This window comes from Magnolia sinica, chromosome 4 (genome assembly GCF_029962835.1).
Source record: "Magnolia sinica isolate HGM2019 chromosome 4, MsV1, whole genome shotgun sequence".
Lineage (NCBI taxonomy): Eukaryota > Viridiplantae > Streptophyta > Magnoliopsida > Magnoliales > Magnoliaceae > Magnolia > Magnolia sinica.
Window position 1 is genome coordinate 96,615,400 of NC_080576.1, and position 15,369 is coordinate 96,630,768.

Genomic DNA, 15,369 nt, shown 5'->3' on the forward strand with positions numbered 1-15,369 from the left:
GAAGGAGTTGTCGGCTCTTGTGTTGTTAGAGAGAGAGAGAGAGTTAGAAAGAGAGGGATTTAAGGTCACGTGTCATCTGAGGTTTCATTTTTTTTTCTTTTAGAAACAAAGCCCAAAGGAGGATCTAAAGCACTAAGATCCTCATCCTAGTCATAAAATGTATTAAAAACATAAGCATTACGATCCTCATTCCTCTAAATGCATATGTATGATTACGTGCCACAAGTTAATAACAAAAGTCGCCAAAGGCATTGTGACAAAAGATATTTTCAAAAGCATTGAACCCATAGTGATGACATATGGCAGCTTTTTATTGGTACAGGTCGGTTAGCTAAAAATGGGTGTAAACAGATGGAATATCAATGGTTAAAATTATTCGACTATCTCAACAAGAGGCCCAAAATCAGCAACAAATGGTGGCAATCCAATGTCGCAACACAGGCAAAACGAACCTTTTATTTATTTTTATTTTTTTAAAGAAAAATTATTCTTAGAGAATATCATAAAACCATACATTCGGGCAGACCGTCGCCAAAAAATAACCGGCAAGGACTAGCTATCACAGATATAACCTATTTAACAGCGCAAAACTAACCAGTTTAACTGTCTCTCGCACGTATATAAAAAGAAGCCCGCATGTCCATGTAACCAAAAAAAAAAACCACGATATAAACGTCTTCCCTTCCTGTATCTTCTTCTCTTCACCAAATCTCTTTCTAGATCAAACAACCAAAAATCAAGAATTAAGAACACAAGATACTAAATCTCTCTCTCTCTCTCTCTCTCTCTCTCTCTCTCTCTAACAACACAAGAACCAAGAACTCCTCCATGGCTTATCCTCTCCAACCGTAACAGTTATCTTATCCTCCAACAAATCAGCACTGGTGTCAGCACCATCGTCTACAAGGCCACCTGCTCGAATCTCAAATCAGTGGTCGCAATCAAGGCCTTCAATGGAGAAATCACAGACAAGAAGAAAAAAGATATCGATTTATGTTCCTGGACGATTGGCTACCTCTCCCACACCAACCTCTTAAAACCCCACTGCTCCTTCAGAGTCGATAACAAAATCCGGGTGGTTATGTTATTCATATCCTATGGCTCACTTCACTCTATCTCCTCCTCTTTTCCTAAAAGCCTTCCTGAGACATGCATTTCTATTATCTTAAAAGAAACCCTACGTGCCTTCTCCTACCTCCACAACAAGGACGTTATCCACCGTGATATCAAGGCAAGTAACATCTTCTTTGATTCCAATGGCTCTGTCAAGCTTGCCTATTTTGGTAAATCTGCAGCCCACTACTAAGAAATATCATCTTACACTTTATCGTCTCTCTCATCATTCATCGACCTCAATGGGATGTCGTACTGGATGGCACCAGAAGTTATACAATCAACGATTGAAGACAGGTTCATGTCTTACGACGTCATGTCAGACATATGGATTTTCGACATCACTGCATTGAAGCTGACACATAGCTGTCCGCCGCTCTCCAACCGCCCGCCCTCTCAAGCATTAGGGATGAGAATCCCAAACCATCTGAGTCTTGCATACCACGAAGACAACGGAAGCACCGAAAAAAATCTCCAAGGCTTTCAAAGATTTAATTGGTTCTTGCCTAGCACAAGATCCGTTAAAGAGGCTGACCACTGAGGCCTTGCTCGACCATCCCTTCAAGAATTCTAAGCCTTCCGATTTTCTCATCTAGCACATGCTTCTAGGTCGTGTGCTAGATATTGAGAAAATGGTTGAGTCGTCAAAAACTCATCCCTTCAAGAATTCTAAGCCTTCCGATTTTCTCATCCAGCACATGCTTCTGAGTCGTGTACTAGATATTGAGAAAATGGTCGAGTAGTCAGGAGCATCAATTGAAGGAGATGATGAAAACGAAGATGACGACGGGACCACTGCATGTCGAGACTATGAGAATTAATGAGTGGAATTTCAATGAAGATCTATTGTTGTTGGAACTTATTTTCGCTACTGATAGTGATGATGAGAACGTCACTCATCAAGATAACAAACATGACAGGACGTCACCGCCTACCAAGAGCGAACGAATTGACTAAGATCACAAGATGATGATGAAGATAGTGATTTTACGGTAAGATGATCTTTTGGGTTAGGTACGTTTAGATGTGTGTGTGTGTGTGTGTGTGTGTGTGTATTCCTTTTATCACTTTTCTCATGCAAGTTGGCAGGTGACTACAGTAATTGTTACACGTGAAATGGAATTACACATCTAATTGTCACAGTGAAATTTGCATGCACATCATCGTGGGCCCTGCCAAGTTCCGGCTCTCCACTTGTACATAGTTTTGTAGTTTTAAAAAATGGAGGGGATGCTGCTGTTGATTTTGACGAGGCCCACTGCGATATTCATGCAACATTCACTCCAGCCATTAGATTAAAAATTAAAAAAAATAAAAAATAAAAAGGCTGACCTGTGATTCTGGTGGGCCCCAATAAAGAAAAATGTTGGAAGAGAGATATCCACCCCTTGATTTAAACGGTGTAACTTGGTCCAAATAATTCCAACAGTGCAACATGTAGGGGCCCATCTAGTCTAAACAGTCCCCATTTAATCCAAACAGTTTCACGTGTAGGGCCCACTATGGATTCCATTTATCAAGCATGGTAACCGTGTTATTGTGTCATACATGTATTCAAATTCAAACCATCCAAACAATATGCCTAGTTGTAAATGAACGTGAGTTTTATATTTTTGATGTCTGAGCTCCATAGCTCTTTTTTTCTTTTCATTTTTTGCCTAATAATATATTATCTTATTAAGGTAGGAGTTTTGGTCTAACCAGTTGGGTGATATAAATCAATATTACAAAGGCATGTATAGGCCCAACAACTAGGGTTTAGATTATTATGTACAGAAACCTGAACCATTTCTTCTTTTGTTTTAAAATGTTCCTCCTATGATCAGTATATATTGAGGAATTTATGTAGAATTTCACTTCCATATATAGGTCTATTTGGCAGCTGGAGGTGGAAGTGGATGTATATTTTGCTAATGCATTCAAAGTTGTCGGAAGGTTGAAAGACATTGGCTGCATTCGAGTAATTGGGGTTGAATTAGTTTGGAATGGTTGGTTATCTTAGATTTTGTTTGGAATAAACATGGTAAAATGGTTGCATTTGTGTTGGATTTGCTCACAGGTGTTTATTTCTAACATGGGTTGAATTAGTTTTTGGTGTTTTGGTTATAATAAAAAAATAAAAAATGATAGGCATTTCTTTGCTGAAATAGGGCTGCCATCGCCAGTTGATACACAGACACTTTGAAGAAGAAAAAAAGGGTCATATTCATTGCGTCTTTTGATTATCTGCCATTGCCTGTGACCTGCATCATTGCGTCTTTTTTTAGCTACGTAAAAATTGTACAAGAGGAGAACTTCAATACTTTGACAAAGTGTGATGGATGGTATACAAGCACTTTCAAATTTCTTAAAAATCGAATACCTGGCATACAAGAAATTCAAATTAAACTATCCAAATAAAATATTCCAGTTCAGTTGTATCATTAACCAGAAAAAAAAAAGATTATTTTGATTATCTGACCAATGAATTCGTGGACATTGACTGGGTGGTTAAAAATGAAATACATACAATGGTAACTAAGAATCAATTCTAAGGAAGCATAAATGATGAGAAAAATACCCTTTCAGAGAAATAGACATCAGGATTCTCTATTCCCAATGCTAGAAAATGCTTACCAATCCAGCAATCTTTTTTTATCATTGAGGCTGGATTAGAGTTCAGTCTCAACATGCATCTTTTATGAAAGTACAATGTACCGGAGTAGAAAGAAAACACAGAGAAGTAATAGAGAAGTATATGTTACATCTAGTAAAAAGATCCATATTAACCATGTTTAAAAGAAGAGCACTCACATTCTTCAAGGTTTGTTGTTGAACAAAATCTAGACATTGTTTCACAAGCTGCACCAGATCGAAATTTTTTGAAGCATGGAAGTTGTTTTCACCAATTAAAAAGAAAAAAAAAAAAAGAAATATTTACCTTCTTATTTATTTCCAGCCCAAGAAAATTCATACCGATACATCTCCTAGCCACTTTAAACATAAACAAACCATTTCCTGCATTAAAACATGATGTTAGTCAGGAACTTGGAATTAGATACAACAGGAAAAGACTTGAATAATTTGCAACAGGATTTTAAGACCATCGGCTATGAAATTAAATAAATTACTGAAGGAACAACTTATTGAAAGAAAAAGATCAATGGTTTAAATGACACACATGCAATTCTGATTAAAGTCTAAGGAAAATACCACAGAAGAAATCTTGTGGCCACAACAATCATGTACATAATAAGACCCATGGTTAATCTTCCTAAGAATACATTGAGGGTGCTTTTGGATGCATTATCAAATCAAATTGCAATTATCATTGTACTAAGGTTGAAAAAAATATATATATGTAGTTAATCCTATAACATATGTTAAATGACAAATCTATAGTTACTACCACAACCACTCAAAATTTATTTGTTGATAACTCAATAAATTTCTTGCAGCTACTGCACATGAAACTCAAAAGCAAAGGCAACTGAGTTCTTTTTCTTGGGAATGAATTGCATTCGGCAGTATGAGCTGGAGGGAATGAATTGAATAATTGATCTCCACTGTCATCTTATTTACCAAATAAAAAATAAAAAATGGGGCACCTGAATGACCAGAATTAATAATGGCGCTTCTCTTACCATTGCTAGTACTTGCCCTGATAGATCAATTCATATAAAAATTTCAGATTCAACAATAAAATAAACCAGTGCCTGCACAAGTCATCACTTTTATATTGAACGAAGGGAAACGGAGTTAATAGAAATTAGAATACCTTCAAATGGGCAGCAGCCTTGTCATTGTCAGTAAACACTCCAGTTCACTCCACACCAACAATGATTTCCTCAGATTTCAGAACTTTCAAAACTTCAAAACAACAACATAATCTCATCATCTTTGATTCCAAACAAGCTAAATGAAACAACAACAAAGACCAAACCAAGTTCACTGTATCCTATTCATACAAAAGAAAAGACAAAAATGAGAAATCAATAGTTTTTTTTTAATTCAATCAGTAGTTATATTACAAAGGAGGTAGATACAAACATTCAGGCAGGGTCTCACAAGAAGCAAGGGCCCCACCTATCATTTGCACTCAAATACAATACCCAGCCCAAACTCTACAAGAAGAAAGCCCTACAATCGGTGTTTCCTAATGATCCCGATCCCAACATTGTCAAGGTTTTTTCTTTTCTTTTCATACAACAATGCCCAACCTCAGATAACCAAAATCAAAGGAAACAAAGAAATACATCACATAACATCAACAGTTTGGATCACCAAGGCATAACTCCTGCTTGGATGGAATAGACATATCAGCTCAATACACTATTCTAGCCTACAAAGTTGAAGATCACCTCTCATGGAAGAAATTAAAGCATTTCTTCAAACAATTGGCATGTAGATTTCTATATAAAAATTAATTGAAAATTTTACAGAACTATAAATGCAACAATATGCATTTAGGAGGTTTGCTAATTCCACACATGTGGAGAGCGTTGTCCCTGTCCGTCCATACTCAGCCACAATTGTGTGCTTGATCAGATTTTTCCACCAGTTAGGCTACATTGTCAAGATTTCTGGCATAAAACAAAAGTCAGGAACTCAGTTTCCAAAAATATAATTTTTTATGGATCCTCCCAACATCTTAGACTCTCATTTAATAGGAGAGGCAACTAACATTACCAGAAAACATGCTTCTTTAAAAGGCAACACCCCCATCACCTTGTCTATGGCATATATTAATTATTAAGTCAAATTAAACTAACTAAATTGTGGAACTGACAGTCAATAAGTCACATCCTACAATCAGATTGGTCGAATAATCCTGACCTTTGAAAATGGATACTTGTATGCCACGTATGCAATTTCTAAGTGCCTGCCTATCATCCATTACACTCTACAAAAGTATCAAAGTTTTTCTCTGCAACACTCATCAGAAAGGAAGCCGTGACACCAATGGATGCTAAGCAGAAAAACAGTTAATCAAAAAGGAAAAATAAAGAATTTAGATGACCATATATGATCCATAACAGAGCCCAATATGCAATTATCATAAACACCACTAGTGACTCTCCATTTCATGAAACAACCATTTAAAGACATCCAAATGCAGAATTCAAATCACAAATCATAAACTTATAAAACTAAGTTTAAAATAAAGAAATTCATGAGCTGTTCACATATGCCAGTGATGCTTTTCCCATTAGACCTCTGCATTTGACCAGCATTCTCATTGGATTTCTGCATTGAGAAAATAAGATTACAAGTTATTGTTGCTTGATTTCTATTGATGATTGAGGGAATCAAAAGAAAACCCAAAGCAGGTATTGATGAAGACCCAAGAAACTGATATTAATCAAAACCCAAAAATTGATTAGATAGAAATTGAAAGGAAACCCAGAATACAAATCAATAGAAAATGAAAAGAAAACCCAAAATAGATATTGATGAATTAAAAATCAGGCCTATCAGACATGTACACATTTTTACACACAACTTGCCACAAGAATGTATGGCAGACTTGTACAATATCACCATACATGAGCATGGTTTATAAAATCAGGCCTATCAGACCATCCTAAATGCTCAATCAGAACAGGGCCCAAGGACCTGCCTTTTTTCCTCAAATCAAGCAGCTAGGACTGTCCAATTGGACTGATCTTTGGTCATGGCCCATTACAGTGTGGATTGCAGAATGGATGGTCCCGATCATGTAAAAAAATTTGCCACGTTTCCCATGGGAATTTGTGTGCAGAAAAATGTATAGGAAGTCATGGCATTTAGCATTTATACTCTTTATGTAAATACCAATTTGAAACTATAACTAAATTAGCACTAGACTCCACTGCCGAATGAGGGCCAAGGATTCTACATTGAATGCTTTTCCAAACGAGAGACATGGTATAGAGCTACAGAATAAAGAGCTTACCAGGTCAACCGACCATAGAAACAGAAATTCCAAAGATAAAATTAGAATTTGAAAGACAAACAATGGGATCCACAATTTTTTCTCTTCCAATCCGGGAAACACTCTAAAATTCCAATCATCAAGAGTCATAGATTGCTGGAGTATCAAATAACTCCTTGTATTATTAATGTAAATTAAATGCTAATTGAGGTCTACAAGGGCTGTTTAGAAATAAAACAATGAGAAATCTACAAACTACCACCAAATATGACAAAAATACGAGCCGCCACCAAAGATAAACAACAATATCTTTCTGAAACAAAATCAAACAAGTCTCATAAGCGATTCTCAAACAATAGATCCACAGGCATCACTTCAGGGCCTGTTCAGATTGGTGGAGAACAAGATTCACCAGAAAAAATAAATTGATTTCCTCTTATGCAATGGTTCCCCTCGTTTGTGGAAGCCCAAAGCAGTGATGATATCGGTTTTCATTCCTCAAAGAAGGGACATTTCCTTTTCCTCCCGAAAACCTAAGAAATGGAATCAAATCAACGGATGAGAATCAAATCTCCAAGTCCCTAAACCCCTCCTCATACCATTTTGGCACAAAAACCCCTAAATCTAGTTCCAAAAACAACTTTCAATCCTAAAAAATACCATAAAAACTGGAAAATCCCTAAAAATACGGACCATTTTGCCCTGCATGGCTTTAAGGGTTGATTCATGGAGTTGGATAAAGTCCGGATGTATCAACGCACCTGAGCAAAGAAGAAATTGCAATCGGACGAAAGCTGCGGCTGGTGGATGAGCCGAGACAGTGACGAGGGTTGGATAAAGGGGTTTCGAAAACCCTGGCACAGGGTCTGCTCGCAAACCAATGGTGGGTTTGCAGCGAAAGGGGGTTTTCAAAACCCTAGCGAGAGAGAGAGAGGTTGGGAAACAGAGGGGAATGAGGCCAAGAGACAGAGAGATCGAGAGAGGGCGAGGGAAAGGGAGAGGCTGAGTGCGAGAGAGAGAAGGTGAGGAAGCGTGGGAGATGGAGAGATGGCGAGGGAAAGGGAGAGGCTGAGTGCGCGAGAGAGAGAGAGAGAGAGGGGGTGTGGTGGTGTTGTGGGGGGTGGTTTGTGGTTTGGGTTTTGGTTTTGAGAGATAGGCGCGGGGAGGGGGTTGGGGGTTGTTTGGGTTTGGTTTTGGGAGTTAGGCGCGCGCGGGAAGACTTGCGTGGACGGTTTGGGTTTCGCGGGTGACGGACGGCACGTTCAATGCTTACTTTTAGCACTCGTGCGGCCACCATGATATATGTTATTTATCCACTCCGTCCATTCATTTTACCAGATCATTTTAACAGTTGATTCAAAAAAAAAAAAAATCAAATCTAAGTTGTAAGTGGACCATATAATATATTAACGATAGAAATTTATTTTTAATTATTTCTTATGGTGTGGCCAACTAGACCTTCAATTTTACTTTTTTAAATTATCTATTGAAATTATATATCAAAATTAATGGGTGACTTAGATAAAATACATATATACAAACGGGCCATGGAGCCTCTTGAGCATAATTAATCTCTAAAAAGTAAATTTTAGCTACGGATTAAATTTGTAGCATACTTGTTATGATTTATATACCTAACCAAAAACTTTCAAAGTCATTTGCTCAATTTTTTTGTAGTGAAGTGTACATTCTGTATTTCTAATTCGTATTTTTCAAAAAAGGACCTATGAAATTGTGCTCAAACACACACTTAGAGTTTGTTTGATTTTTCAATTACGTGATAAATGCATAATGATTATTTCCTTAGGTATTTACCACACTCTTCCCTATATTTGATTTAACCGCTAACATTTTAGATGAAAAAATCGTGAATGCTGCAAAATAATTGTGAGTCTCACTGTGATGCATGTCACTTATCCACACCGTTCATTCATTATGTTATATGAATTTATGGCATGAACCTCATTTTTGGGACCACATGAAACTTCTCATCCCTCACATCCCATGCTACAATCAGTTCTGGATAATCCTGCCTGAATAAACGCATAGTCATCCAATGAAGAATACCATTAACATTTACGGGTCTTGAATGATTCTTATGATGTGGGATTAATAGATAAGGGACCCTTTCTATACTTCTCCATACATCCGACCCGAGTGTGTAGACCTCAACCTCGGGTAGGATATTTAAGCAATTCTTTACTCTTTTATATTTCATACGTATCACCTTGTATTCATTATTTATTGCATCGAAACTAAATCCAGATATAAATTGAGCAACATTCATGTCTTATGCTGACTGTGGCAATGTAACATAATCTCCGGTGACCGGATTACATACACATATGGGATTATTGGTCCGAATCTCACATAAACATAACAAGCCATTGCAAGATAATATGGTACCAACGTCGAAGCCTAAATTAAAGTGTATGCCGATTGGATCTGTCGATATCATATCGAGAGTGTGATCTTGACTGTCGTTGAAATTGAAATCGATGAGACATAGTTTGGATGGCTTATCTAAGAAGGAGCTTGTGTCCAAGACAAGGCAAGGGAGATCAACTTGGTTTGCTCGAGTTAGGTGCAAGTTAGCAAAGTAAGGATCGTGGAGGACTATGTTGCGCCATGTTGTGCATACACCTATACATTGAAAGAGAGCTTTAAGAGAGAGTCTAGAGAGAATGTTTACCATGATAGTGTCTGGTAGCTTTTCCATTGAAAATGAGATAACTTTCTTTCTTGAAAATGGAAGAGCTTCTTTTTTTTTCTTTTCTTTTTTTAGAGAGAGACGTATGTATATCAGTATATATAGTTTGGGACGCGGATTTCCTGCGAAAGTCTTTGGCAGGAAGTTCCTGCGCTGGGAACCCAGGTGGGGCCCACTGTGATGTTTGTGAGAAATCCTACCCGTCCATCTGTTTTTTGAGTTCAATTCAGGACATGAAACCAAAAATGAACTGTTTCCAGAGCTCAAGTGGGCCGAAAACATGATAATCAAACGTCCACAGTTGAAATATTCGTGGGCCACAGAAGTTTTGAATCTTGCTAATATTTGTGATTTCAGTTCATCCCAGTAAGAATGAAGTTATTAACAGAATGGATGGCTTGTAAACATCACTGTCAAACCCAGGGAGATTTTAACAGTACGGCCCACTTGAGCTTTGGATACTGTTCATTTTTGGCATCATGTCCTGAAATGAACTCAAAAAATGAATGGAAGGGGAGGATTTCTCACAAACATCACACACTCACGCCATGGTGGGATTTCACCACCTTTGGGTACTCATCCCTCAACCAGGTGTTGAAACTCCCAAGAGTCTACCACCGGAGTAAGAGTAAGGACACCCCGTCGCAGGAACTTCTGCCAAAGCCTTTCTCAGGAAATCCGCGTCCTATAGTTTGTGTTGAAGGGACAGAAAATTCTAATTTCTTCGCTTCTTATTGATCCACGTAATTTCCAATTATTCCAATTAACCAGATACGCCGGATTTCTCTCTTTAATAAATTTCCAGTTAACCAGATACGCCAGATTTCTCCCTTGAATAAATTGCAAACTACATTTCACAACTTTTAACGTGTGAAACATTTATGGGGCCAGCCATGATTTTTGTGCCAGATCTACTCCCTTCATCAGTCTAGAGCATGAGCCCAAAAATGAGATTACACTACACAACTTTTAACGTGTGACACATTTATGGGTCCTACCATGTTTTTGGTGCTAGATCCACACCGTCCATCAGTTTTCCATATAATTCTAAAGCATGAGCCCAAAAATGAGATTACACTACACAACTTTTACCGTGTGAAACATTTATGGGTCCTACCATGTTTTTTGTGCTAGATCTACACCGTCCATCAGTTTTTCCCTATAATTCTGGACCATGAGCCCAAAAATGAGATTACACTACACAACTTTTAACTTGTGAAACATTTATGGGTCCTACCATGTTTTTTGTGCTAGATCGACGCCATCCATCAGTTTTTCCATATAATTTTAGAGCATAAGCCCAAAAGTGAAATTACACTACACAACTTTTAAGGTGTGAAACATTTATAGATCCAACGGCTTTTCCATATAATTCTAGAGCATATCCAAACTATACCACTGTGAAGATTTTTTTCACCTTACCTGTTCATAAGATCACACTTACCTGAATGAAATTAAAATACAAATATCAGTTTGATCAAAGCCTTGTGTGGCCCTAAGAACCTATTCAAGGGTAACATCATTTCCTACTGTCTTCAGTGGTGTGGTCCACTTTAGCTTTTGATCTTCTTATTATTTATTTTTTTTAGATTCGTATCTTATAATGATTTGAAAAATAGATGGACGGTGTGGATTTAAGAAATACATCATCCGATAAATTTCACACTTCAAGAAATTAAGTTGCTTGCTGTGTGGTGCAGGGAGCGGATTCGGTAGTTTTTATTTACAATGCAATCTGTTGGTAAGTTCACAAAATTCTGAATGAAGGTAAAAAAACAAATATCAATTTGATCCAAAACTTTCATGGGTATTTTCAGATAATAACGTGAAATTATTTGAAAAAACTGATGCACGGGTGGAAAAGAAACTCAAAGGTGTTGACACATGAAACTTACTTGAGACTCATCGTTACTAATGTATCATAAAGTGTTGACATGTGGAACTAATTACTTAAGACTCATTATTACTGATGTATCATACTTACAATGTCCATTCATTTTTATTTTTAGTTTCCATACGATCTTATGGAATGAAACAAAAATCAAGTAAATCCAAGGCTCAAGTGGGTCACACGACCGAAACAGTAGAAATTATGTCCTTGTTGTTGAAAACTTTTTGAGACTATAGAAGGATCAAGATGATAGTTGTGTTTTCCTTCCATCCAGTTCCTTGTGACCTTATGAAGAGGTTAGATGGCAAATAAATGATCTCTTAGTGAACACTGAGAAGGTTCCATCGGTGGTTGTTCAATCACCGCTGCTTTTGTGGCGTAGTCCACTTGAGCTTTGGATGTGCCTCATTTTTTGTCTTATGCTTTAGAATGATCTTTGAATATTTATGGACAGTGTGGATCTATAATATAAATGATTGTGGGGCCAAAGAAGTTTCTTAAGTTTAAAATTAAAAAGTAACGTTGTGTGACACACAATCTATTTGAGAGAGAATTCCTGCTTATCTTGTTAACTAGAGTCATCAGCTATTAGCGTGGCACAATGAGAAGCAACGGCACTGAATTTTTCTGTCTTCAACGAAATCGGATTGTGTGCTGAGTTACACAGTATGCTTTTATCTATCTGAGTAAACTCAGCTGGGCCCACCATCAATGTATGTGTTTTATCCACTCCGTCCATTCGTTTTTTCTGATCATTTACGGAGTTGAGCCCAAAATTTAGTAATATCCAAAGCTAAAGTGGATCATAGAAACAGTGAGAATAATGATTTCCACAGTTGAAACCATTCTAGGCCCCAAAGTGATGTTGATTTGTCATCCAAACTGTTCATAAGATCATAAAGATATGGATGAAGGGAAAACACAAATATAAACTTGATCCAAAACTTCTATGGCCCCCAAGAATTTTTCGACGGTAGATGCTCAATTCACACTGTTTCCTGTGGTGTGGCCCATTTAAGCTTTGGATATGCTTTTTGTTTTTAGATCAAATACTAAAATTATCTGGTAAAATGGATGAACGGAAGGGGAAGGGATAAAATACGTAAATCATGGTGAACCTCACAGAGTTTACTCAGTACGCAATCTGTTTCAGAAAAATATACGTGGCCCACCATGATATATGTGTTTTATCCATCCCGTCCATCCAATTTTACAACTCAATTTAAGGCATGCACAAAAAGAGGTAGATCTGAATCTAAGGTGTACCACACAATTAGAAATATAGGTAATTGTACTCTCACTAAAAAAATTTAAAAATAAAAAAATAAAAAAATAAAAAAAAACAAACTTCTTATGCTATAAAAGTTTAACTTTCACTATCAGTGTCATGCACGACCAACATCCCAGCCGTGCAAAATGGCTCAGCTACGATGAAATCAGGCTGGTTCCCGGTCAAACTTGTACTTCAAGTTAAACCATCAATTGGTCTGCTCAGTTGATGGCCCATTTAATAAATGGATAGTCCTGATTTTCATCACAGGTAATCTTCACGCCCATGTCCTCAGGATGTTTATAATCCCAACCAATCCATTTATTAGATGAGCCCCACCAGCATGAAGAAGCATCCAAAACTCACATTAAATCAACTAAATTTGGGACCTGTTGTTGTTGAAATTTGTGGTTTTTTGAAAAATCAAAATATTCAAAAATTTTGGGATTTTCATTTTGCCGCCAAAACGCTTTTTAGAAATTTCAAATGAAAAGTGTGGTGTATGCCTTTGTCCCACATCAAAAACTGAAAAGAGAAAAATATTGGTTTATGTGTGGAGGTGTGTATAATACTCTTACTTAGAGCTTTGGAGATTGAGACGATTAGGTTGTGTATTCCAATGTGTAGCACTGAAACGCACGCACACGTGGGCGCTCGGGCACGGGCGTGGGCAGTGTTGCTGTAGTGGCACTAGTTGATGCACTTTGCAAACAGACGGGCTATGATGATCCAACGATCAGATCTTTCGATCCGATGACCAGAAATGGCTCAAATTAATGATCAATGGTTAGAAACATTTTTCAAAAGTTCTAAACCATTTATGGTCACCTAGCAACAGTCCACTCCCTGGTGCCTATATAAACACATCATCTGTTTAAGTCTGCCAGAAGATCTGCTGCATTGAATTATTCACAAGTGGACCTTTCATGATTGTTGCACACAAGATCTAGACAAGCTTGTCTTATCCTGAAAGCAATTCGCCTGTAATCCATCAATAATTGATAAAGGGGCGAATCACGCTTTAAGAACAGCGTAAATTTTACATGATTTAGCCCGATGAAATGAAAATAATTAACTTTATTTTATTTTTTATTTTTCGGTATTTTCAACAGATTTTTCCAACAGTTGTCACTATGTAAGGTTCCTAAACTAAAATCAGATTGTTTGATCGATCCTAGCCTCAAATTTGTGTACAGTTGTTTGTTGCTATATGACCATGTGATGCATTTAATTTGTAGCCGTTACATAAAAATATGTATTGATCGAATAGTCCCATTGGCAAAATTGTATGACCCTTTTTTTCTTCTTCAAGTGTCTATGTATCAACTGGCGATGGCAGCCTTATTTCAGCAAAGAAATGCCTATCATTTTTTATTTTTTATTATAACCAAAACACCAAAAACTAATTCAACCCATGTTAGAAATAAACACCCGTGAGCAAATCCAACACAAATGCAACCATTTTACCACGTTTATTCCAAACAAAACCTAAGATAACCAACCATTCCAAACTAATTCAACCCCAACAACTCGAATGCAGCCAATGTCTTTCAGCCTTCCGGCAACTTTGAATGCATCAGCAGAATATACATCCACTTCCACCTCCAGCTGCCAAATAGACCTATATATGGAAGTGAAAATCTACATAAATTCCTCAATATATATTAATCATAGGAAGAACACTTTAAACAAAAGAAGAAATGATTCAGGTTCCTGTACATAATAATCTAAACCCTAGTTGTTGGGCCTATGCATACCTTTGTAATATTGATTTATATCACCCAACTGATTAGATTATTATAAGATAATATATTATTAGGCAAAAAAAGAAAAAGAAAAAAGAGCTATGGAGCTTAGACATTAAAAATGTAAAACTCACCTTCATTTACAACTAGGCCTATTGTTTGGATGGTTTGAATCTGAATACATGTATGACACAACAACTCGGTTACCATACTTGATAAATGGAATCCATAGTGGGCCCTACACATTGTGAAACTGTTTGGATTAAATAGGGACTGTTTAGACTAGATGGGCCCCTACATGTTGCACTGTTGGAATTATTTGGACCAAGTTACGCCGTTTACATATCATGAGGGGCCTGTAAAAATCAAGGGGTGGATATCTCTCTTCCAACAGTTTTCTTTAGTGTGGCCCACCAGAATCACAGGTCAGCCTAATTTTTTTTTATCTAATGGCTGGAGTGAATGTTGCATGAACATTGCAGTGGGCCCCATCAAAATCAACAGCAGCATCCCCTCCTTTTTTTTTCAACTACAGAACTATGTACGAGTGGAGAGCCGGAACTTGATTTTTTGGCGGAGCCCATGATGATGTGCATGCAAATTTCACTATGACAATTAGATGGGTAATTCCATTTCACGTGAAAAAGTACTGTAGTCACCCGCCAACTTGCATGAGAGAAGTGATAAAAGAAGATGTGTGTGTGTGTGTGTATTGCGATCTACATCCAAACGTACCCAACCCAAAAG

General features: G+C 37.2%; 1 long non-coding RNA gene across 3 annotated transcripts; it reads right to left on the reverse strand.

Annotated features, from left to right (window-relative positions):
* Nucleotides 1-3,639: 3,639 nt before the first annotated feature.
* LOC131243439 (uncharacterized) lies at nt 3,640-6,272 on the reverse strand. 3 transcript variants are annotated; one of them, XR_009170073.1, is made up of 5 exons: nt 5,929-6,272; nt 4,871-5,825; nt 4,034-4,110; nt 3,907-3,954; nt 3,640-3,741 (listed from the first exon to the last, which is right to left on the reverse strand). It is a non-coding gene; the product is annotated as an uncharacterized LOC131243439 (long non-coding RNA). The 3 variants fall into 3 exon arrangements; XR_009170072.1 differs by adding an exon at nt 4,737-4,753 and having other exon boundaries at nt 4,871-6,272; XR_009170071.1 differs by having other exon boundaries at nt 4,871-6,272.
* Between the last annotated feature and the right edge of the window lie 9,097 nt (nt 6,273-15,369).